Source organism: Vulpes lagopus, chromosome 18 (genome assembly GCF_018345385.1).
Source record: "Vulpes lagopus strain Blue_001 chromosome 18, ASM1834538v1, whole genome shotgun sequence".
NCBI classification, from domain to species: domain Eukaryota; kingdom Metazoa; phylum Chordata; class Mammalia; order Carnivora; family Canidae; genus Vulpes; species Vulpes lagopus.
In genome coordinates this window covers 35,830,464-35,856,766 of record NC_054841.1, presented here as the reverse complement: position 1 = coordinate 35,856,766, position 26,303 = coordinate 35,830,464, and positions in this window count along the sequence as shown.

The window sequence follows — 26,303 nt, the reverse complement described above, 5'->3', positions numbered from 1 at the left end:
GGGCTCCCGGTGCATGGAGCCTGCTTCTCCCTCTGCCTGTGTCTCTGCCTCTCTCTCTCTCTCTCTGTGACTATCATAAATAAATAAAAATTAAAAAAAAATCTTTTCCAGCAGACAGGCTTCCACGTGAAGCATGGATGGCTTCAAAAAGTGTTTAAACTTATACCAGTACCGTTAAGTGTGCATAAGGAACCAATTCCTGGAATAAGAACACTTCTTGCTGGCTCCTGGGCTGTGCGATATGTGCAGGGTCTTCATCATGAAGGGCACCATTGCTCATACCCAGACAGGATCTGCCTGCCCGTTTTTATTTTTATTTTTATTTTATTTTATTTTATTTTACTTTATTTTATTTTATTTAGGTTTTAGGTAGTTAACACACAGTGCAATACTGGTTTCTGGAGTAGAATTTAGTATTTCATCACTTACATACAACACCCACTGCTCATCATAACAATCCTTAATACCCATCACTCATCTAGCCCATATCCCAACCACCTTCTTCTATCAACCCTCAGTTTATTCTCTGTCATTAAGAGTCTCTTATGATTTGTTTTCCTCTCTCATTTTTTTTTCTTTTCCCACTTTCCATATGTTCATCTGTTTTCTTTCTTAAATTCCACATATGAATGAGATCATATGGTATTTGTCTTTCATGACTTATTTCATTTAACGTATTATACTCTAGCTCCATCCATGTCATTGGAAATGGCAATACTCCATTCTTTTTGATGGCTGAGTAATTTTCCACCACACACACACACACACACACACACACATAACTTCTTTTTTTATTTTTTTATTTTCACTATTTTTTTTTCTTCACACATAACTTCTTTATCCATTAATCAGTCCATGGACATTTGGGCTCTCTCCATAGTTTGGCTGTGGTTGGTAATGCTACTGTAGACATCAGAGTGCATGTATCCCTCTAAATCTGTATTTTGTAAATACCTAGTAGTTCAGTTGCTGGGTCATAGAGTAGTTCTAGTTTTAACATTTTGAGGAAACTTCATTCTGTTCTCCAGAGTGGCTGCACCAGTTTGCATTCCCACCAACAGTGCAAGAGCATTCCCCTTTCTCCACATCCTTGCCAACACCTGTTGTTTCTTGTGTTGTTAATTTTAGCAATCCTGACAGGTGTTAGATGGTATCTCATTGTGGTTTAGATTTATATTTCCCTGTGGTGAGTGATGAATCTTTTCATGTGTCTCCCAGCCCAGGATGTCTTTTTTCCTCTCCCCATTTTTAAACTGGGTTATTTGATTTTTTTTTCAAATAAAAAGTTGAATTGTATAAATTCCTTATGTAGTTTGAATATTAACTCTTTATCAAAAAGTTTGCAAAACATTTTCTCTCATTCCATAGGTGTCTTTTTTTAAATTGTTTTTTAGCTTTTTGTTGTTGTTGTTTCAAAGTAAGCTCTAGGCCCAAAGTGGGGCTTGAACTCACGACCCTGAGATTGAGTCGCATGGTCCACTGACTGAGTCAGCCAGGAGCCCCTGTTTATTTATTTATTTTTTTTTTCCTGCTTTTAGTTTGATGTAGCCCCACTTGTTTAGTTTTGCCTTTGCTGCTTGTGGTTTTGGTGTCATATCCAAAAAATTATTACAAAGGACCATGTCAAGGATCTTTTCCCCCATGTTTTCTCCTAAGAGTTTTACAGTTTCAGTTCTTATATTTAACTATAATTCAGTTTGAGTTCATTTTTTTTGAGTGGCGGGAGATAGGGGTCCAATTTTATTCTTTTGTGTGTGATTATCCAGTTTTCCTAACACCATTTTTTATTAGTGCATAAAAATGCAGTTGATTTCCACAAGCTTGCTGGATTTGATTTATTAGTTCTAGTAGTTTTTTGGTGGAGTGTTTAGGATTTCTCTATATAAAGTCATAATATCTGCAGAAAGACAATCTTCCTTCTTCCTTTCATTTGGAAAGGAAAGTCATTTGGATGACTTTCTTTTTCTTATCCAATTGCTCTGGCTTTGTCTTCTAGTACTATTAAATAGAGATGGTGCTAGTTGGCACCCTTGTCTTATTCCAGATCTTAGAGGAAATTTTTCAATCTTTCACCATTGAGCATATTAGCCATGGGTTTGTCATACATGGCCTTTATTTATTTATTTTTAAAAGATTTTATTTATTTATTCATGAGAGGCAAAGACATAGGCAGAGGGAGAAGCAGGCTCCCCTTAAGGAGCCTGATGCAGGACTCCATCCTGGGACTCGGGGATCACAATCTGAGCTAAAGGCAGAAGCTCAACCACTGAGCCACCAGATGTCCCATAATGGCCTTTATTATGTTATGTTCCTTCTATACCCATTTTTTTTATATCTTTGATAAAATGATGTAGAATTTTGTCAAATGCTGTTGTTCTACTGAAATGATTATATGATTTTTATCTTTCATTCTATTAATATGGTGAATTACATTTATTAATTTGCATATGGTGATTCCATCTTTCATTCCCAGAGATAAATCTCACTTGATTGAAAGGTGTATGGTCCTTTTAATTTACTATCGAGTTCAGTTTCCAGCATTTTGATGAGAATTTTGCATCTATATCCATCAGGAATATTGGCCAGTAGGCTTTTTTCCTTGTAGTGTCCTTATCCGACTTTGGTATCAGAGTAATGCTGGGCTTGTAAAATAAGTTTGAGTGTGTTCTCTCCTCTGAAATTATTGGAAGTTTGAGGACTGCTATTAACTTTAAGTGTTTGGTAGAATTCTTCAACTGATCCTGGGCTTTTTTTTTGTTGGGGGCTTTTGATTACCAACCGAATCTCCTTACTCATTATTGGTCATTTCAGATTTTCTTTTCTTCATGGTCCAATCTTAGTAGCTTGTATGTTCCTAATAATTTAATCGTTTTTTCTAGATTATTAAACTTGTGAATTGCAATAGTTTATAGTAGTCTCGTAATCTTTTGTATTTCCATGTTATCAGTTGCAATGTCTCATTTCTGAATTTTTGAGACTTCTCTCTTTTATTTTTAGTTTAGCTAAAGATTTATAAATTTTGTTTGTCTCTTTAAAAACAAGCTCTTCATTTCATTGATCTTTGCCATTCTTTTCCTGGTCTCTATTTCATTCCATTCTGCTCTGATCTTTCTTATTTCCTTCTTTCTGTTAGCTTTGGACTTAGTTTATTCTTCTTTCTTTAGTTCCTTAAGGTGTAAAATTATGTTGTTTATTTATCTTAATATATGCATGTATCATCATTGGGGCATCTGGGTGGCTCAGTCAGTTAAGCATACGACTCTTAATTTTAGCTCAGGTCATGATCTCATGGGTTGTGAGAATGAGCCCCACATCAGTCTCCATGTTCAGTGGGAAGTCTGCTTCTTCTCTTCTCCCTCTCCTACCCCTCCATGTGCACATGTGCTCTCTTTTTCTCTAAAATAAATAAATAAATCTTTAAAAAATACAGACATTCATCTCTATAAACTGCACCCATAAACTTTGGTATGTCATATTGCCATCTTCATTTGTTTCAAGATATTTTTTAGCATTTCTCTTGATTTATTTTTGACCCATTGGTTGTTTAGGAGTGTGCTGTTTAGGGACACCTGATGATATTAGAAAATGAAGCTTCTGGGGCACCTGGGTGGCTCAGTCAGTTAATTGCCTGCCTTCAGCTCAGGTGATGATCCCAGGGTCCTGGGACTGAGCCCAGCATTGGGTTCCCTGCTCAGCAGGGAGCCTGCTTCTTCCTCTCCCTCTGCCACTCCCCCTGCTGTGCTTTCTCTCAAATAAATAAATAAATAAATAAATAAATAAATAAATAAATAAATAAATAAATAAACAAACAAATAAATAAAATCTTTAAAAAAATAAGTGTATTCTTTAATTTCCACATATTTATGAATTTTCTGTGCTTCTCCTATTAATGGTTTCTAATTTCATACCATTGTGGTTGGAAAAGATCCTTGGTATGATTTCATTTTTCTTAAATTTACTAAAACATTTTTTTGTGACCTAACAGATGCTCTATCCTGGAGAATGTTTTATGTGTTCTTGAGAAGAATGTGTATTCTGCTCTTTATGAATGGAAAATTCTGTATATATCTGTTAGGTACATCTGGCCTAAAGTATAGTTCAAATAAATGTTTACTTACTGATTTTGCCTACATGATTTCTCCACTGCTTAAATTGGGGTGTTGAAGACCCCTACTACTATTATATTATTTATTTCTCCCTTCATATTTGTTAATATTTATTTAATATATTTAGATGCTCCAATGTTGGGAGCTTATATGTTTACAACTGTTATATCTTCTTGATGGATTGACTCTATCATTATATAATGACTTTTGTCTTTTGCTACAGTTTTTGACCTAAAGTCTATTTTGTATTATGTAAGTTACTTATGTTCTTTTTTTTTGTTTCCATTTGCATGGAATATCTTTTTATATCCCTTTACTTTGAGCCTATGTTGTCCTTAAAGATGAAGTCAATGTCTTGTAGGCAGCATATAGTTGTTGTTGTTTTTTTAAGATATTTTGCCACTTTATGCCTTTAGATTAAAAGAATTTTAACCCTGAATCCCTGGGTGGCTCAGCAGTTTAGCGCCTGCCTTTGGCCCAGGGTGTGATCCTGGGATCCCAGGATCGAGTCCTGCGTCGGGCTCCCGGCATGGAGCCTGCTTCTCCCTCCTCCTGTGTCTCTGCCTCTCTCTCTCTGTCTGTCTGTCTATCTATCATGAATAAATAAATAAGTCTTTAAAAAAAAAGAATTTTACCCATTTATTTTAAAGTAATTATTGACAGGTAAGGATTTATCATGCCATCTTATTAGCTTCTTCCTGTTTTGTAGTTTCCTTGTTTGTTTCTTCCTCACTTGCTATCTTCCTTCGGAACTGATTGTTTTCCATAGTGGTTTGCTTTTATACTCTTGTCTTTATTGCCTAATTGTTTTCCAAAGTTGTTTTAACATTCAAACCATAGTTTATTAACTCTTAAGTCAGAGTAAGTAATGCCAGCTATTATAATAAATTACTTGCAAATCTCAGTGACATCACATTTCACTCATGCAAAATTCAATGTAGAATTTTCTGATTATTTGGCCTTTTGGGAAGTTCTCCTTCAAGCAGTGACTTGGGTATTCATGCTTCTTTCATATTGTGTTCTTCAACATGTGGCCTTCATGGTCACCATAGAAGGTGAAAAAGAACATAGAGGTATGTGTTGTTGGTTTGTGGCTAATAAATCTAATAATCCACTGTCCATTCATATTCTATTGATCAGATGCCAGGCAAAGTCAAGGGAGATAGGAAAATGTAGTTGTTCCATGTGCCATGAAATAAAATATATTGATAAGCATCTAACCAGTATTTACCACATATGATAGAACTCAATATATTAGTATTTCATAGTATTTCACAAAAGGCATCATGATTTTCAGATTTGCCACTTGAAGAATTTGAAAACCATTGAGGTATGTCCTTCTTTACAAAATTGTCACTCTTGTTGGGCTATATAAATGCTATTTTACTATTTTCAACTAAAAATTAATTTTCTTGACCAAAAACACTGGATCAAAATAGATGATTGGAGCCATATACATAAATAAATATCTTCATTCAATGAGTACCTCCATTCGTCTTTACATTTCACTTCAAGAAAAGAATTTCTATAATGAAGTTGAGACAAATACTTTATTTTTCACTCTAGACTTATTGGCTAAGGTTTCCTACTTTTCTTTTTAACTCTTTGGAACTCACACACATCATCTAAATGACAGCAAATAATGAATGATTTGATTCTAAGTTCCTGGAGCTTTTTAGGCATTTATATTACACTAAATGAAATGTCCAGGATGGTTGTATAACTAGCCCTATATGGACGATGTGTACTTTGTGATTAAGATTATCAGAGTAATAATTCTTCAGAATTAATAATAAGAATAATAATTCTTCACCATAGCTAATTTCTTCAAGCCTGTTGGTTTTCCAAGTTTTTAAGTAAAGTTCTCTGGTTCTATTTCATGTTGACTACAGGAATTTACTTCTTTTAAAGTAGAAGCATAAAAGACTACATAAGAGACATATAGTTTATATATACCTTTATGCTGTGCTTTACAATAAAATGAATTTTACTAACTTGGATTCTGAAAGCAAAGCCCTTTCCAACAAACTAAGTAGTTCATTTCTGGTAATGTGAAATAAGTTTAACTGAATCCAAAAATAATAAGAGGATCAAATATTCAGGATGACTACATTATTATTATTAAAATAGAGAAGTTCTGGGGCACCTGGATGGCTCAGTTGGTTTAGCATCTGACTCTTGATTTCATCTCAGGTATCTTAGGGTCATGGGATTGAGCTCTGTGACAGGCTCTGTGCTCATTCCAGAGAGAAATTCTCTCTCTCCCTCTCCCTTACCCCACCCTTCCATCCCGGGGTCATGCATGTGCACTAAATAAATAAATAAATAAATAAATAAATAAATAAATAAATATCTTTAAAATATAGGAGTTTTTTCCCTCTCTAATAATTACTCCTGCTGCTTATTATGAGATGTTGCTGGTGTCATATTCAATATAATTTTAGCCCTATCTCAAGGAGATAGGTATTATTATCCTCACTTTATTAAAGTTGAAACTAAGGTCCAGTGTCCCATCTATTGTCACATGGTTAGAAGCAGTAAAGGCAAGACTCAAATATAAACCTCCCATTTAAGTCGATAGTGACACTTTTTTTTTTTTTTTTTTTTAATGCCAGAGCTGCCTCCAATAGAAGGCAGTCAACTACAGAAGACCATATGATTTAGGGCAATACACCTTGTACTGGCTTTGTTTGTTTGTTTATAAATTCCCAGAATGTTATAAAATTCAGTTCTTCACAGAAATTTCATGCTCAGCATCCCTTTATAGAATCTCTGCCTGTAAAAGAAATCTGTTATTGCTAATTCAGGCTTTTCATTGTTTGGGAAGAAGAGTTATGTTTTACTAAATTAAAAATGAGAAATGAACTACTGATCAAACAAAGCAAAGTGAAACTTTGCTTGAGGGAATGAAAAGTATACTGGGCTTCCTGAGATAACCTGGACCTAAACATATTAAATACTAAACATACTAAATACAGAAAACAGACTCTGCAAGTGTGTCATGGAAACTGTTCACAAACTGGATTAAAAAAAAAAAACTCATAAAAAGCTCACACCATTCCTTCTTGTGGTCAGAGCACCTAAGTACTTGAGTCTTTAGAAGAGATATCACTAAAACTGCTTAATCTTTCTGGAGTTCAGTTTTCTCATCTGTCAAACAGGAACAACAGAACCTGTTCCTTTTCTCTTGGGGCTGCGAAAGTCAAACGAAATGATTGCTATGCATACTGACTTTTGTGCTATTCTCAGTTTCCTCTCTGAGCGGGCTTAATCTTCTTGAGTTAGAGTAAGGGGTGAAGGCTACTGAAGTTGCTGTGATCCTACAATTCTGCATGCAGATTCAATGTGTGGGTTTCTCCCCACCCCCCACCAACTTCAGTGTCCTATAAGTCAAGTCAATTCTGACCTTATCCACCTGAAGGTAGCATTAGATCACACAGGTTCAAGGCTTAGTCCCATCACTTCAGATGCCAATTACCAAATCAGCTTGTCACCTGTGTTTTTGACCAAACTGGCTGTATATCAGAGCTTCCCACTATCCCCTCCTTAGGTTTGATTAATTTGCTAAAGCAGCTTATAGAATTCAAGAAAGCAGTTTACTCAATAGATTACTGGTTTATTACAAATTATATGAAAGCATATGGATGGAAGCCAGATGAAATACACAGGGCAAGGTATGTGAGGGGAAGGGGGACATGAGCTTTCTTACCCTTCCAGCATGCCACTCTTCCCAAATCTCCATGAGTTCACCATCCTGGAAGTTCTCTGAACCCCATTCTTTTGGTTTCTATGGAGGCTTTATTACAACAGTATGGTTGATTAAGTCATGGGCCCTTGATGACTGAACTCAATCTCTAGCACCCCTCCTCCCAGGTCTGTGGGGGACTGAAGGCATAGGACTGAAAGTGCCCACACTTTTTTTTTTTAGAGATTTTTTTCATTTACTCATGAGAGGCACAGAAAGAGAGAGAGAGAGAGAGAGAGAGAGAAAGAGAGAGGCAGGGACACAGGCAGAGGGAGAAGCAAGCTCCATGCAGGGAGTCTGATGTGGGACTCGATCCCGGGGTCCCAGAATCATGCCCTGGGCCGAAGGCAGGCGCCAAACCGCTGAGCCACCAAGGGATCCCCAGTGCCCACACGCTTAATCACATGGGGAGTTTCCCTGGCCACCAGCCCCCAGCCTTAGTGACGTAAGGGCTTTTAAAAAGTCATCCATTTATGTAACAAAAGACTCTTAGGAAATTCCAAGTTTTAGGAGCTCTGGGCCTGGAGAGGACTAAGACTAACAATAAATATTTTTTATTATACACATAACATCATAGATCCTAAGCCAGGCTTTTCAGGAGGGAGGAATATGCTTGTCCTTTCTCATCGTGAGGCTCCTTGCATGTAGCAATGCTGGTAGGAAAACAATGTGGATGTAACATCATTCGAGTTATGGTAGACCAACATTAACCAAGGTCAAAAAGGAAAATATCAAAAAAAAAAAAAAAAAGGAAAATATCATATGGACCCAGAAGCTCTCAAAGAAATAGGTTCAACTTAGCCTCTTTATAAATAATAAGTGTTTTTCTCTACTACTTCATCCTTTGTAACCTAAAATCCAAGGTGAGACCTCCAGAGGCTATGGCCAGCTCCACCTACCTCCATTTGAAAGCATTGCAGAAATGTAAAGATGCATAGAAATTAAGTTGGACACAGCAATGCTTCAGCAAGCCTTGACTTTAAATTGAACACATTTTTCTCTTCCTCATTCTCGAAGCCTCTCCCTCCCCTTTACTTTTCTGTAGAATTCTTTGTTTCAGGAACTCAATATCAATACTTAGTAAGGGAGGCTCAGATGGCCATCATCAGTGCTGGTCATGAGACCACCCTGACATGACTGACGCTGCTGGCCACACCAACTGGATTCCTATCAAAACTGCTCAGAGCCAGCCTTTTACCCTGGAGCGGGTCTACAGGGGTTTTTTTGTTTTGTTTGTTTTTTGTTTGCTTGTTTTTCATGTTTTGTTTTTAAGTAGGCTTCACACCCAATGTTGGGCTTGAACTCATGATCCTAAAATCAAGAGTCAAACATTTTACTGGCTAAGCCTGCCAGGTACCCCCTGGGTCTGCAGATTTGAAGACATTAGCTTGCTGCAGCCTCCTTTGCCTGGAAAAGTAATAAACTGTCTTCCTTCTTTATACCCAAACTCTGTCTTTGAGTCACATATTTCAGTTCTGGAGCATAGTGGTCAGTTTTTGACAACACAATTACTATTTTCTTCATTTAGGTTATGTTTTTTTTTTTCCCATTAGCCGAAAGGGGAGGGCAGGTCTTCACCAAGGCAACCCCAAGTGGGTGTGTGTTCAGGCTCCATGGGATTCTCTTTCCCATTAGGTTATATTCCCATTGGCTCAATTCACTTTCTTGATTTCAAGAATATAAATAATTCACTTTTCTCATTTTAACTTCTTCACAAAGTCTTGGTAACCTGAATACATTCCTCTGAATTCACAGACTTCATACATTCCACTTCTACAACTGACCTCAATATCTTTCCTTCCTTTGATAAATAAACTCAACAGATTTATACAGGCTCCTCATAGTGAAAAGTTCATGAATAAACATGACACCCTTTATAAGCCTGATATTGCTATTGTTAGATCTGTGTTGCTTGTTTCAAACTTAAAACATCAGCAAGGGTATACTAATTGTCCAGACAATAGTTAGGACTACGTTTCATCTTTCTTGTCTCTAGGCTTTTGCTACTGCTTTTCTCCCTCTTTCAATGCACTCTTCTCTTCCCCCAAAAGGTTTAAATTCTGCCAACCCTGGTATTGAAACTTGCCTGTAAACACTTCCTCAATCTCTTAAAACTGAAGTCATTATTCACTGGCATTTATTGTGAAATACACTTATTTGCTCAAGAATTGCTCTGCAGTATTACTTTGCTTGCTCTTTACTATGAATCTTTCAAATAGTTTACTTTCATGTTAATGTCACTTTTCCCTGCCTAGAATTTCTAACTCCTTGACAGCAAGCACTGTTACTTCTAGGTAATCCCACTCTATTCTACCCAAGGTCTTCATTTAGGAGGCCTTCCAAGAATGACTGGTTGTATTTGTTGCTTTAAACATACTCTTCTACATTTTGCCAAGGGAAATTAAACTGAGCCGGTATTTCTTTCTAACTCTTTTACCCTGAAAATTTTTTTCTTAAGATTTACTTTTTTATTTGAAAACAAACAGAACAGAGTTTTTATGGAGGGGGGGTGGTGATGACACTAGTGCATGGCAAAGCTTCTTGAAGTTGGGAACAATTATGGTCAATGTTCAGTGAGTGCTTCCTATGGATCATGCTGTAGTCTAATTTTGAAAGTACATTTGGTCTTTGTTCCCATTTCCTGATAAAGAGCTTCAGAAATCCTTGGAATTTCCTCAGTGATAGAAGTATCTTTTACTATTCATATGATCCTCTTTCTACCAGACCTGTATTTATGCTATTGAAATGAATTAAGATAGGGCCTTTCTATAGCTTCAGGGTGAAGGCTGGTGGCCTGCAAAACCAACCATGTGATTGGATGGTTGAAACTTTCAGCCCTACCTCCCCAACCAATGAAGCCAGGAGAGGGGCTGGAGATTGAGTTTCATCCTGTGGCCTACTGATTTCATCAACCGTACATATAAAATGAATCCTCAATAAAGACTTTGAAGAACTAGGTTTAGGAAGCTTCCTGTCGGTGAACATGATGTACCCGCAGAGTGGTGGAACCTGATTCCATGGAAACAGAAGCTCCTATGCTCAGAACCCTTCCACACCTTACATCCTATGTGTCTCTCCATCTGGCTGTTCATTTGTATCCTTTCCCATAAAATGGCAATTTATGTGTAGTGTTTCCCTGAGTTCTGTGAGTTGTTTTAGTGAATTATCAAACTTGCAGGAATGTGAGAAGCCCCTGAATTTGTCGCTTGCCAAACAGAAGTGGGTGTCTTGAGTTCACCCAGGACTTATAACTGGCATCTGAAGTGAGGGGCAGTCTTGTGGGACTAAGCAGTTAACCCATGCAATCTGTTCTAACTCCAAGGAATTAGTGTCAGAATTGAGTTCCCACCAACTGAAGGACACCCAGCTGCTATCAGAAAGCTGGTATCAGAATGTACACCAACTGGGCCAAGCACTTTCTATATATTATCTCGTCTCATTCTCACAGTAAACCCTAGAGAGAAGAATGGCCATCATTATCTTTTATGCATATTAGAAGGTTGAAACACACAGAGAGTGATTTCTCCAAGATCAGAAGCCTGGTATTTTGGTGTCAAAATCCAATGATGTGACTCATTATGTTACACTGTCCCCAAGTCTGCCAAGTCTCATAAACTAAAGATAACACACTTGGCAGTGGGGGAGTGAAAGTATATTGGGCACCTCTTTTGCTCACCTACAAATCCTTTTAGCATTTCCTTTTACTGCACCTACTTACCATGGTGACTGGTTCAGGACATGCCTTGACCAGCTTTATGGGGATACATCTCATTCAGACTAACCATGTCCCTTTTGTGCAAACAGCTTTAGTTTTGCTCAGCCTCTACATATGTGCACCTAGATGAGTGGCAGTGTGGACTGTTGACCAATGGGGGATGGAAGCCAATGGGTCGGTAAAAACTTCCCTCTTTTGTCTCTGAGATATATATTATTAAACTCTTCAAAAAGTGTTCTGGGTTCAAACATCAGTTGCCACACAATGGAGGCTCATTTGGCAACATATTCCTGTACTGTTTCTCTCTCTCTCTCTCTCTCTCTCTCTCTCTCATGCCTTCCTCCTCTCCTACACTCCTGCTCCCTGATATTATTTCCTAAATAAACTACCTATATTTTTGCAGGCTTGCTTTCTGTGGACAAAATGCTGTTAACTTCAGCCAAAGGTATGTTGATGATACCTTAATGACAAAATGACACAGATAAATGGGCTCTCCCTGAATTTAATGCCCCTGCACAACTCTGATTTGTGGTGAAACAAAATATATTAAAACTAATTAAAAGTGTTTCACATCATGAAATTTTTTTAAAGATTTTTTATTTTATTTATTCATGAGAGACACAGAGCAAGAGAGAGAGAGGCAGAGACACAGGCAGAGGGAGAAGCAGGGAGATGCAGGGAGCCCAACATGGGACTCCATCCCGGGTCTCCAGGATCACGCCCTGGGCTGCAGGCGGCGCTAAACCACTGCACCACCGGGGCTGCCCCACATCATGAAATTTTTTAAAAGGGACAATTTTGAATTAATAACATCTAAAATGATGAATAGTATGGTAAATGAAAAATTAACATCAATAGTGTTCATTAGAATTTATGGGAAAATTAACATGAAGAGATTTCAGAGTAGATATCCTCTTATATGAATTTAAAGTTAATTCTATTTTAAATAAAATTTCAATTTTATTTTGGATCTGAAGGATTTAGAATAAAAACCTTTGATAGATTACTATCTGCTACAGAAACTCAGTGGTCATAGCATACTGTTTGCATCCTCAGTGTTTAGTGTCAGGCACATAATAAAGACTTAGTAAATGTGTGCTGAATGAATAGAATCTGAAAACAGAATCAGAGGTTGCAGTGGGTTGAATTGTGGCCACTAAGAACATATGTCCTCATTCTAACCCCAGTACCCATGAATATTAACTTACTTGGAAAAAGGGTTTTTGTGGCTGTAATTAAGTGAAAGATCTTGAGATGAGCTCATCCTGGATTGACAGGGTAGGCCCTAAGTCCAGTGATAAATGTCCTTAGAGGAAGAGAAGAAACAGATACAGGGGGAAGGCCATGTGAATATGGAGGCAGAAACTGGATGCAGAAATTGCTGCAAGCCAAGGAAGACTTGGAGCTGTCAGAGACTGAAAGAGGCAAGGAGGGATTCTCTCCTAGAGACTTTGGAGTAACTGTAGCCCTGCCAACACCTTGATTTCAGACTTCTGGCTTCTAGAACTCTGAGAGAATAAATTTCTACTATTTTAAGCCACCCAGTTTGTAGCAATTTGTTGTGGCAGCCCTAGGACCCTAAAATACAGCGGCATTAAAATAAAACATGACAGAGATGCCTGAGTGGCTCAGTGGTTGAGCGTCTGCCTTTGGCTCAGGGTATGATCCTGGTCTGCGGATCCAGTCCCACATCAGGTTCCCTCTGTGGAGCCTGCTTCTCCCTCCATCTATGTCTCTGCCTTTCTCTGTGTCTCTCATGAGTGGATAAATAAAATCTTAAAAAAAAAGAAAAAAGAAAAGAAAAACATGACAAAAGCTAAAATGGTTTCAACCATAAACTGTTCAACAAATACAAACTGAATATTACTATGTGCAAGGCATTTCTCTAGCAAAACATCAATAAAAAACAGAGGCCCCTGCACTTATGATGCTTACATTCTAGCAATATTCTGATTAGAGAAGCTAGTTTATTTAACACTCTTTTACCTTTAACCAAGATGTGTTTGTATCTTTGCCTGTATCAGAATAGATTATTAAACACAGCTAGTGGTAAAGACATCACTCAGAGAACGAAGGTTGTATAACAATGTGGGAAGAACTCACACCCCCTGGAGAATGCAAGCTCTAGATTTCCAGATAGGAAATATTAGTTCTTTACAAGTATAATGGAAGGAACACATTCAAGACTTTTATGACCTTCAGATTTCTATTCAGCTAATAGGATGGATTGAGATTGTCCACTCAGTAGCAAAGCAACACTGACCTTTTGTGAGCAAGCACAGGGGGTTCTGCTAAATGGAACAGTATTGGATGCCTGGGTGGCTCAGCAGTTGATCATCTGCCTTTGGCCCAGGGCATGATCCTGGGATCCGGGATCTAGTGCCACATCAGGCTCCGGACAGGAAGCCTGCTTATCCCTTGGCCTATATCTCTGCCTCTTTCTCTGTGTCTCTCATGAATAAATAAATAAAACGTTTAAAAATTAAAAAAAAATAAAATAAAATGGAACAGTATTATAGTTCAGAAAAAATAAATCAAGGAGATTTTTTTATCAAATTTGATTTCCTACAATAGTTTAAAAATATAATGTTTCTTAAACTTTTGACAGGTGCCATTGATTATTTTCCAGGGAGGACTAGCCATCAACTAAACAAATGCACATTTAGCAAACCAATGTTAAAGAATATGTTTGAAGGTATGAGGGTGATCTTGCTGCAACATCTATCACCCCACTGATTGCCAGAGTTGATTTGGCTGATCTGGCTGTCCTCTTCCGTCACTGCTCCATGTGCATCTCTCCCAAAGCTATGAGCTCAGTGGAAGAGGATGACCTTCTCTGATAGAGATGAAGATAGACCTTTCTTTAGTCAAGGGTATACGAGTAGCTTTGCTCCCCTCCTAGAACCTCAAATAAACAAAGTCCATCTGTAGGAGAATATAGGGTAGTCAAGCTTCCAAGACTTCAGACACACCTATATGAGGTGATGTGTGTGGCAGTCTGCCTTTCTTAAAAAAAAGAAAAAGAAAAAAAGAATAGGTTTGGCTCACAGATTTGTCTCTGTGTGTCTGTGTTTGTATTAGTATCTTGTGATTGTGATACTCTGTTGGCTTTTATATTGTATACATTTAATTTAATTATCTCAATCAATATAAACTTAAGATAAACAACACAGGGATCCCTGGATAGTTCAGCGGTTTGGCACCTGCCTTTGGCTCAGGGCACGATCCCTGGAGTCCCAGGATCGAGTCCGGCGTCGGACTCCCAGCGTGGAGCCTGCTTCTCCCTCTTCCTGTGTCTCTGCCTCTCTCTCTCTCTCTCTCTCTATGTCTATCATGAATAAATAAATAAATAAATAAATAAATAAATAAATAAATAAATCTTAAAAGGAAAAGATAAACAACATAGAATTTTGTCCTCAGGTATTATTTATATGATTGGAGTAAAATATACTAAGACTTCATCAAAATGTACTTTGGTTTCCAAGTGCTCTAATATTAAAACAATTCTGAGTCCTGCTGGTTTAGCATCAATGAAAGAGCAAAGCTCTGAAATGCTAGAAGGACAAAGCATAAGGTGAGAAATTGAATCCTATAAAACTAATAATTCGGTGCTTACAGATGAATCAGAAAACTTCGTTACATTTCAACATGTCAGTGTTGAACATAAATGTATTTAGCTTACACAAATTCAATTTGGCAACACATAGAGACACACACACACACATACACACACAAGGCATTCAGGGACCTAGGAAGCTAGCTGAGGGAACAGAGATTCCCATCTCAGACTGACCATGAGGCCCACCCTCAATTAGTGGAATCGCAATACCAATTGAAAAAAATCTTTTATATCTTTGTTCCTTCAGCTTCCTAAGTCCTGGAATGCCTTGTGTTTGTGTGTGCATTTCTATAAAATTAAGTTGAAGTTTGACTAGGTTAAATACTCTTGTGTTTAAAGGTACATAACTTTTCATACAGTATGTCCTCTGATTCTTTTTTTTAAATTTTTATTTATTTATGATAGTCACAGAGAGAGAGAGAGAGAGAGAGAGAGAGGCAGAGACATAGGCAGAGGGAGAAGCAGGCTCCATGCACCGGGAGCCCGACGTGGGATTCGATCCTGGGTCTCCAGGATTGCGCCCTGGGCCAAAGGCAGGCGCCAAACCGCTGTGCCACCCAGGGATCCCCCCAAGATACTTTGAATGGAAATAGTCACCGAATGTCATCTTTGCCTTGAGAGTTAAGACTATTTCCAAATTTTTAAAATCTTTTGATTAATCAAGAATAAGCACAAAACATTTCTCTTCCCAAAAAATCATATTGATGGCTGAAATTTCGAGTATATAAACTTCAGCATCATTCTTACTGCTAATGATCTATAATTCTGTGAAATCAGATTTGTAAACCTGAGCTGGAATGAAAATGGTTATTACTAAATGAGGAATGGTTAAAAGTTGGCCCAGATAATTGCCTAAGCCAAAGTGGAGAAGCATCTACCTCTATATCTGGAGAGGTGACGAAAAGGTTACCCTGCCAGTGATTCCTTCACTGTTTTTGTTTAAACACCTACCACCCCTAGGGTTAGTGTCACTCTCTTTGTGTTTTTGCGAAGCTTAATCCTAAATATGCATGGGTAAGGATTACAGTGTCAGAAAACAAAACAACAACAAAACCCAGACCCAGGGACCTCCAGTATAAACCAATCTGTATAAATCAGCCTCTCTTCTTCAATTCCTGAAAAACTATTCCAAATCTTCAAGGAGAATGAAAAGCACCTACCCACAGATTCCATCTATGTGAAAGTAGGAGACAAATATGACCCATAAACTCTAAAATAAATAAAGCAGTGGAGCAGGGCAGCAGCTGAAAAAAGAAAGGGAAGGAAAAAAGCAAGAGATTCATGAAAGAACCCAGGAGAAAAACAGATCTCAGAAAGCACTGTAAAAGTGCACTTGCTGAAGGTGATGGGCTAACCCTGAAGCAACCATGGACAATACAGAAATGTCACAACTTACACACTGGAATGAAGTAGGTAGACTTGGAACAAATATGCTGATTATCTCATCTATAATAACTTTTATTTCAATGACATCATTCAAAGCTGATTAATTAAGTTCTAGACAGGTATATAATTCTTAATAATATAAAGATAACATTAAGAAAGGGAATATTAGTGATTTAAATTGGATGGTGGAGAGAGAGGGAATGGGGAAGAAAGAAGGAACACTATTTTTATTATTTCTCTTAGTGGAGGGCTATAATGCACTGACTAAATGCATTAATAAGGGTAATCACTAGGACAGAACTGCAAAGCTTCCTAAAACTCAGAGCTACATAAAGCAAACCAAAGGAAACAGACCACATTGAAAAAGGCCTTAAAATATATAGACAGAAAATGTGCAACAATATGACAGAACTAAGACAAAAATATAAAAAAAAATGTTATCTTAGTAAATATAAATGGTTTTAACCTACATATTAAAAGAAGAATTTTAGATTAGATTGGATTACAAAGAAAAAAACAACTATGCCATATCTAAGGATCTCACCAAAGCGATTGAGGATAGGCAAAAATAGAAAGATGGGCAAAGTCTACTAGGTAAAAGTAAATTTTGAAAAAAAATCTTTTTTGATTTTTTAAAAAGTAATCTCTATGTGCAATATGAGGCTCAAACTTCCCACCCAAAGATCAAGAGTCAGATGCTCCACCAACTGAATCAGTCAGGTGCTTCAGAAAAGATACATTTTTAAACAACCAGAAACTATTAACATAATATCAGAAAAGCTGTGATTCAGCCCAAAGAGCAATGGGCACTTTATGGTTTTTAAAGGCACAATGAATGCAAAAATCTATCAGTTATCTATCAAACTGAATAGTTGAATATCTATCAAATTACATAGCAACAATGATCATAAAGCAAAAATTACAGAAGATAAAAAGAAGCACTCTGGTAATAGAGGACTTCAAAAAAAACTCTTTTAGTCTAAGAATATTGAGAAGATGAAAAGTCAGAAAGCATATGAAAGGCCTAAATAACATCATTTAAAAGTAGAACTGACTAATGTATATCCTACTGCACCCTGAAAATAGAGTATATGCATTCTTTCCAACTGCCCATGAAAATTGACCATGTTGAAAAAAATTAAGGCACTGAAAACCTCAATAAATTAAAAAAGTAGAAATACTTTAAGGCATGGGTGAGCAACTGAATGTTTCTTGAACACCTACTGTGTTTTGGGGGGGGCACTCCTAGGAAACAGATCCTGAAACAATGATTTGAGTGTAATTTGGGAGGTGCAGGAAACATACGGTGTATTATGTAAGTGAGACAGGGGAAGGGAAAGGAGCCAGTAATCATGTACCTTATTGAGCCAGCTACTGTTACAGATGACTGGAGCCCAATTTTGTTGGGAAACTCTGAAAGCTAGTGTAGAACATGTCAGGATTATCCTACGTGAGGATCAAAGGAAATGGGACATTTTACACCAACTAGCAGAGGATGTAAAGCCCTTAGGGGAAAAAAAACCGTAGAGGCTGGCTGCTGAAAGTTGGGTCAATGTGCACTGAATTATAAAGAGAAGTGGAGGGGTACAGATGGGACACCAGCAGCAGCTGATCTTCAGTGTGCAAGCGTAGCTTTTAATAATCGGAGAGAGCTAAAACCAGAATGGATGAGTTTTTCTGGGCACACAAGTTGGACTGAGCAGAAGTATGAAATCAGGTTTTTTCTAAAGCTCCCTGGTGTTGTTTTTCTATTTTCTTTGTTCTTTCCCTACAAGAACCCCTTGCCAATGGGTGAATAAATGCCCCAGTTCTTTTCATTAGGCTCGGCTGTACAGTTCTTCCATACTCAGTCGTGTCTTGATTATGTCTAGCGCCCTTTGTTAGAATGGTCTGCACAACTTTTTCTCATTCAGGTAACATTAATGTCCCATTCTAGGTTTGTCCCTCCTGTTTTGCCTTGTAGTTTGCCGCTGCTGTTTTTAAAGAGGTGTGCATTGATTCTCTGTGGTGGCTGGTGGGTGCTGGTAGCAACTAGAAAGGGATAATAAACAGTTTGTTAATATGGAAAACATTACAAGGGGGTGTGAAACGTAAAATGTTTAGCATACAACATGGTGAGGACACCAGTCACCAGTCCTGAACTCTTGACTGAGTGTTGGTTCTCCACTCCATGCCAGAGAGTCAACACTTTGGTAACTGGCTGATTCTAGGACTTCAAGAGGGAGAGGTTGGGATGACTGAGATAACCAGAGGATTATCTAAGGTACTGGCTGAAACTCAGACCTGAATGCAATCTAGGTAAAACTTTGTCAATATTTACTTTTTTGAGTTAGATGTAAGATGGCATTTTCCCTCACTGGCTTTGCAGATGGGGACCAGGGACGCTATAAAATCTTCCAAATGTCTGTAGTACACACTGGTGGTAGGTTGGTGATATAGGAAAACCTCTACAGAAGCAACATGAACTGGATTAGTCTAGACAGATATCTTAGCATCCTTGCTCCAATACCATTTCTAGAAAATAAACAATTATGTGAGTTTATTTATTTTTATAAATAAAGTTACCAAGGTGAAGTCAAAAGTTATTTTTTTTGAAAGTGCAGTTCCTGGATGTGGGGCACATATAGCAAATTTCTGAAGGAAAACCAAGATATGGATGAGCTAAATATAAAAATCTGGGTTGATGTTTTTAATCAAAGAGAAATGAGTAATTCAAAATGCTGAGGACTTAAGTGGGTCATGAGCTTTCTTCCTAGAAATAAAGAACTTGGTATTCTTCTGCTTTCAATGCGTGTAATTGATTCTGAAGGAATGTCTGAGGATCTATAATCCAGTCAAGCAGAATTCATCGTGTAGTGTGGCTACAATGCACGCAATTTTCAATCACATGTACATCATCAGAAGGCACATACTTCTGATGTGCCTTTTCCCTGAAGTTTTTCTGATTTTACTCTCATGCTTTCTTATTAACACAGTTGCAAAGAAAAAATATCATCCAAAACTTAAAAGAGGAAAAAAACATTATGCCACTCTCATTTTTGCTGTTAGACACTGCCCTGTTCCTAGTGTTCCTAGATCAAAGGTTGGCAAGTTTGTTTTGTTTTGTTTTCTATAAAGGGCTCCATGGTAAATATTTTAGATTATACAACCACCTAACCTCTGTTGCAACTATTCAACTCTGCAGCAAGAGAAACCATCTATAATACATAAGCAAATGCCTGTGGCAGTGTCCCTATAAAACTTTATTTAAAAACCGGGTGGCTAAGTCAATTTGAGCTATAGTTTGTTGACTCCTGACCTAGAGTCACACGATATAAAAATTTCTTTGGGGAAGCCCAGGTGGCTCAGCAGTTTAGTGCCAACTTCAGCCCAGGGTGTGATCCTGGAGACCCAGGATCGAGTCCCACGTCAGGCTCCCTGCATGGAACCTGCTTCTCTCTCTGCCTCTCTCTCTCTCTCTCTCTCTCTCTCTCTCTGTGTCTCTCATAAATAAATAAAATATTTTTTTAAAAAATTGTTTGATTTACCATTACTATTGATTAGGCCTCAGACAATTTTCAATTCTGTAAAGCTGGATATTCCTTTATTGTAAATTGATAAGCTATAAACTACTTTGCCCAATATTATGCAAATAATTTTTGTCCAGGAGCAATGAAAATTATTTTTGTCTGATAGTAACACAATGATTTTCTTGTATAGAAAAGTTAACCCCAAAGACTATGGTCATATTACTGATAGAACAAGGACAATAACCAGTTTTGCATCTAATCTTGTGACTTATTGCTGTTTTCTTCCTTTCTCTCACTGACAAAATAATCATCAATTACATGTATCCTTTCTTGAACTAACTTCATTGATAAGCTTAATAAGACTTTGGTTTCTGTTCATTATGATTTTATATGGGAATTGCATGATGATAAACGTTTTGAAATTTATACTTTGCATGTCATTCTGTTAAGATATTTACCTGAATTAGACCCCATGTTATTTTCCTTTACTTCTATTAACAGGGAGGGAAAGGAAAAGTGCTCCTTTTGACTTCAAAAGCCAACTTGAGATTCAAAAAAATCAAAATAAGAGCTGAAGACAAGTAAAAACTATCTGAATGTGATTAAGAAGCCATGGTTGCCTTAGAAAAAGCATTCAATCTAAAAGCCAGGATGTGGCTTCAGGCTTGGCAATAGAAAGTGTAGGAGACCAGAATGTACCACCCCAAAATATGACTGCAGGAGATCAGGATATGTTACCCCCCAAAAATGCCTCTTTGATAAAAGTACTACTTAGAGCTGGTAGTTGTTGTTAATATTTAGAGCTGATTGTTTTAAGAAAGAAAAGATTCAGAAGAAGTTCTAAAAACAGAGTAGAGGCAATCCCTGGGTGGCTCAGCGGTTTGGTGCCTGCCTTTGGCCCAGGGTATGACCCTGGAGTCCTGGGATCGGGTCCCATGTCGGGCTCCCTGCAGGGAGCCTGCTTCTCCCTCTGCCTGTGTCTCTGCCTCTCTCTCTCTGTGTCTCTCATGAATAAATAAATAAAACCTTTAAAAAAAATAAAAAAAATAAAAAAAATAAAAACAGAGTAGAAGCTACTCTTTTGTAAGAGAAATTTACCTTTATAAAGAAAATCTTCATTGTCTGTTTCTTTTACCAGGAAGAGAAGTATGACTCTAAATCCCAAGAGTCTCTTATCAATAGAGAAGGCACAGACTAAAATCTGTATAACAAACCTTACCCTTCTTTACTGTACTTTCTGTGTTCACCTTCCCATCCTTCTTCCTCTGTTTTAGCTGAAGACAGTAGTTAGGCTCAAGTTCTAGCTATCTCTTTGAGTTACTCATCCCTGAGTTTCTCCTATGTATATGGGAGATACACATGTTAATAAACTTCTGTTTCTTTTGCTATTCTCTGTTGTTACAGGGGCCCCAGTGAACCTAGAATAGTAGAAGGAAATTATTTTTCCCCTCCTTTATGAAAATGTGGCATGTATTCTAATTCTGATAGGATAATGTGTACAGGGTAGACCTCTTGTATCTATTTCTATTTATGGCAAAACTTCTGTCAAGATGGCAGGTATTTTACCCAGTGGAAGTTGTCAGTACCCTTCTCTGATATTAGTTTTACTTTCATACACAAAAATGAAACAAAATTAAAGTAACTTCAATGTAAGCTAAAACCATTCACCAAATACATTCTCCCCCACTCACTCAAAAACAACTCTCAGGGAAATCTGAGAATTTTAACTCCTGTTCTCCCTTTGGCTCAAAGCAATGACTGAACCTGCGTTCAAGAGGCTGAAACTTTGAAGGGCAGCTGAGTTCATGCTAATCAGCAGGCAGTGGCAAAAATGAAATGGATTTTCTTTCACATTAGACTTGATGGTATAGTGGCAATCTGAAAAATATTGTTTCATTTTGGATTCATGGTTTTTTTTTTTCCTACTCTGTGATACTTGAAAGTCAAACTGAATGTTAGAGATAAAAATGTCATGCAGATCATGGCTCAGTTCCCCTAGGTTCACTGGAGATATATGCAATTGAGACTTTTGACTGAGGTCAAAGAGAGGTCAGTTCAGCTACACTGTACTGGCCATCCCCTGCTATTCCTCACTCCAAAAGAATAAATCAATATTGTGTCCAGTTGAAACCCAGGTAAGACTAATATTTAGCTGAGCTCTCAGAGGCTGAGAGACAGTTTATGAAAGTATTAAAGGATAATTTTTTAGAAAAGATAAGCACATCCCTCATACATATATAAAATGGGCACATGTCAAATATTTTTACTTAACTCAGAAAACGTATACTAGGAATGTTGCAATGAATTTGAATTTGCTTAATTTGTGCCATAATGGCTTCTTCCACAGAGAAGGAGGAAAATTAATTAAACCTTTTCCAAATTCATTTGCATATTTTTGGACAAGAATCATTTGTATCTCTTTCAGTTATCTACAACTTACAGATTTGTGAAAAACACCAATATAATGAAAGTTGTAAAGACCCCATAGAACCACATAACCTGGAGGGGGAGGTTAGACAATGCCTAGTTTTCCTTTGAAAACATCCAGTAACTTTTTTTTTAAATGTATTTCAGTACTTCACAATTTTTCCCTACAAAAGAAAACCTGACTAACATTATGTTTTTATCTCTAGGGTTATATAAAACAGAAAAGGCAATAGTGTTCCCCTCCTGCATCTGTTTGCCAAAAACAATCAAAATAGGACAACAGATGGGCTGAGTAGCAGATACTTGAAAGCTGGAGAAATCAAATGGAAAGAAAAGTAAACTTTAAAATACCCTTTGCTTAATCATTGTCTTTCCAGCACATTACTTTGCATTTCACATTGGGGAAAATTTTAAGAGAAACACTTAATGGATGAGCTATCTTTTAAGCTACCCTGTTTGCATTTCATAATCTTTTCAACATTTTGGCATGTCAGGAAAAGCACCATGAATTTTGAGGCCTTGAATCAAAAGCCCTGGAGAATAATATGAAAGTCTTATGACAATTGTTCTTTGAAGAATGGGACACTGTGCTGCATTCTGGACAGCCTACTTTCCTAAGAACCCTTCTTACACACCTCTTTCTCCCACCCAAAGCTTCTGACTCTTTTTCTCACTCTCTCAGAATCTTCAGTTGTGCTAGTTCCTCTCCCTACCTTCCCTATCTTTTCATTTTTGGTTTTTATGAAAAGTAATTTTATCATCTCAACTCTTCAGATCTTCTTCCTTCCACTTCTCAGCACAAAGTCCTGATAAACAACCCAAGTAAATACTATGTCCTTTATCCTTTGAAGGGAGTGGAGGGAGCCATCACAAAAGCATAATTTGATATATTCCTCCATGCCACAGTTTATTTTAAACTTAAAGGGAAAATATCTTTGCTATATATCTTAGATTATAAATAGCTGCCACATTGTTATTTTAAATTTAGGTACACAATAAACGATAATTTTATCAAATTTATGTAGGAAAAAATGATTTCGAAGCTTTTCCTAAATCTTATTCACTTTCCTTCCGACACCCCAAATTCAGACAGGCAAAAAGACTATATTAGTTTGCTAGGGCCGATATAACAGAGTACTCTAAATTGGATGGCTTAAACAATAGTAATTTATTTTCTCACAATTCTGGAGGCTGGAAGTCCAAGATTAAAGTGTCAGCAGGGTTGGTTTCTTCTAAAGATTCTCTTTGACTTGCAGATGGCCATCTTCTCCCTGTGTCTCACATGGTCTTCCCTTTGTGTATGTTTACATCCTACTCTCTCTCTCTCTTTTTTTTTTTTTTTTTTAAATAAGGACACTAGTCACATTGGATTAGGGCCCATGATAGTGACCTCATTTTAACTTATTTATCTCTTTAAAGATCTTATCTATAAATATAATGACATTCTGAGGTCCTGGGGGTTAAGCTTTCAACATACAAATTCAGGGGGGGATATCATTTATCTTTTTTTTAAATTTTTTTAAGATGTTATTTTTATTTATTCGTGAGATACAGAGACAGAGGCAGAGACACACAGGCAGAGGGAGAAGCAGGCTCCATGCAGGGAGCCCGATGTGGGACTCGATCCCAGGTCCGAGGATCAGGCCCTGGGCTGAAGGCGGCGCTAAACTGCTGAGCCACCCTGGCTGCCCCGATATCATTTATCTTATAACAAGGGCCATTCTTTTCATTTTAGTAGCAGAAAACTGACAGGTGTTCAGAGATTAAGTGATCTCTGAATAATCCATAAGGAATGCAGCCAGCATTTGTAACTGATAGCATGTAGTATGGATTTAAGTCATTCTTAGAAGAAAGAGTTGTTAGAAAACCTGAAGAAAGCAAAGCTTCATTTTTGTGTTTAATTTAAAAATATAAATGATGGATATATGCTAACCTTATAAATATTCATCAGGGTAGCTAGGTTAGCTATTTCCATAGTTAATCTAAATATTCATACAAAAGCATCATAAGTATTTTTTGTGTGTTTTTTCACAATGTTATTGATATTTACATACTGTGAAGTTCACCAGTCTAAAGTGTACAGTTATCAGCAATTCTTTCTGCCTATGGGTCCTAGCCTTGTACTTTAATAAAACCACCTTTTTAAAACAACAAAAGCACCTTTTTTTGCATCAAAAAGATTATAATAAATAAATATAAAGTGTACAATTATCATAAGTATATATGTATGCAATTACATGGCAAACTACTCTGCATTTTAAAAAATATTTTATTTATTTATTTGAGAGACAGAGTGAGCAAGAGAGGGAGCACAAGTAGAGGAGGGACAGATGGAGAGGGAGAAGGGGCTCCTGAGTGAGCAGGGAGCTCGACGCAGGGCTTGATCCCAGGATCTCAGGATCATGACCTGAGCTGAAAGCAGATGCCCATCCCACTCAGCCACTTAGGCAGCCCTACTCTGCACTCTTTATGTAGACTAATTACAATTTCTATGATAACTCTACAAAGTTGACATCATTGGCATTTATAGATGAAAACATCAGGCTTAAAGATGCAAATCACTTTCTCAAATTCACCCAGCAGATAAGTAGAAGTGCTAGTAATTCAAATCCAGGTTGATGTGAGTCTAAAACCCAAGTCCAATATACTGGACCACCTAGCCTCTTCTTCTCAATTTTCCCACAGGTAATACATTCTCATTGCATGGAAGTGAAAGAGCACAAGTAAATGAAAAGAAGAATCACTTAAAATCCCATTTCTCAGAATTTATCATCTATTATTATTTTGGCATTTTACTCTTATAGTTTTTTTCCCTCATTTATACATATCAAAAACGTGTATGACTTCCTACACAGAAACTCAGTTTTCAAAGGAATGTCACACTTCTACATTTTCTTCATATCAGATTAAATCTGTCTCTGAATTTCATTCTACCAGGTTGTCAGAAGATCCTTAGAAGTCCTGGGGCTTCTGATCTTTCTTGAGGTCAAAAAGAGAAATGGGAGGCTTATGCACTGCTAGCAAAATAGGGTGATGCCTTTATCATGGTCTAATGTCCAGCAGTTCAGGAGGTAAGGGACTCCACTACTTCAGATCCCAGAGGAGCACTGAGTCTTGTCCTGACTTGGAGGCTAAGTAGCTGTCTGAGGTGCCCTCTCAGGCCTCACTGCCGTGAGGCATCAGGCCCACGGCCTCTAGCTCCTGTGCCCCACCTCCTGAGCTTCATGGAATGAAGCCTGTCAGGCTCTCCTGCAATTCCTTCTCCCACAGTATAATCCCTTTTGTTCAGTTAAACAGACTAAGAGCTGAGAAGGGAAATGTTTATAGTTAACAACTCCCTTTCAAAAAAAGGAGAATAAAAGATTTGACTATTGAGAAATTATTTATTTACTCATTTACTGTGGTTATTATTTACAAAAAATCACATTCTACCTGCTGTTTTTTATCTCATTTGACAATCTTTATAGTTTTTAGCTCGATTTTCTTATTACTGAATTTTAAGAATTCTTTGTCTATTTTGCATACAAGTCCTTTATTAGATACATGTTTTGCAATTAGTTCCTCCCATTCTGTCTTTCATCTTTTTAACTGTCTTTTTCAAGGCAGAAGTTTGAAATTTTAATAAAATCCAACATATCAAGTTTTCATTTTATAGACTGTGCTTTGGTATTGCATCTAAAAACTCATCTCTAAATCCAAGGTTATATAGATTTTCTCCTATAGCCTCTTCTACATTTATTGCTTTGCACTTTACCTTTAGGTCTATGATTCATTTTGGGTTAATTTTTGTGAAAAG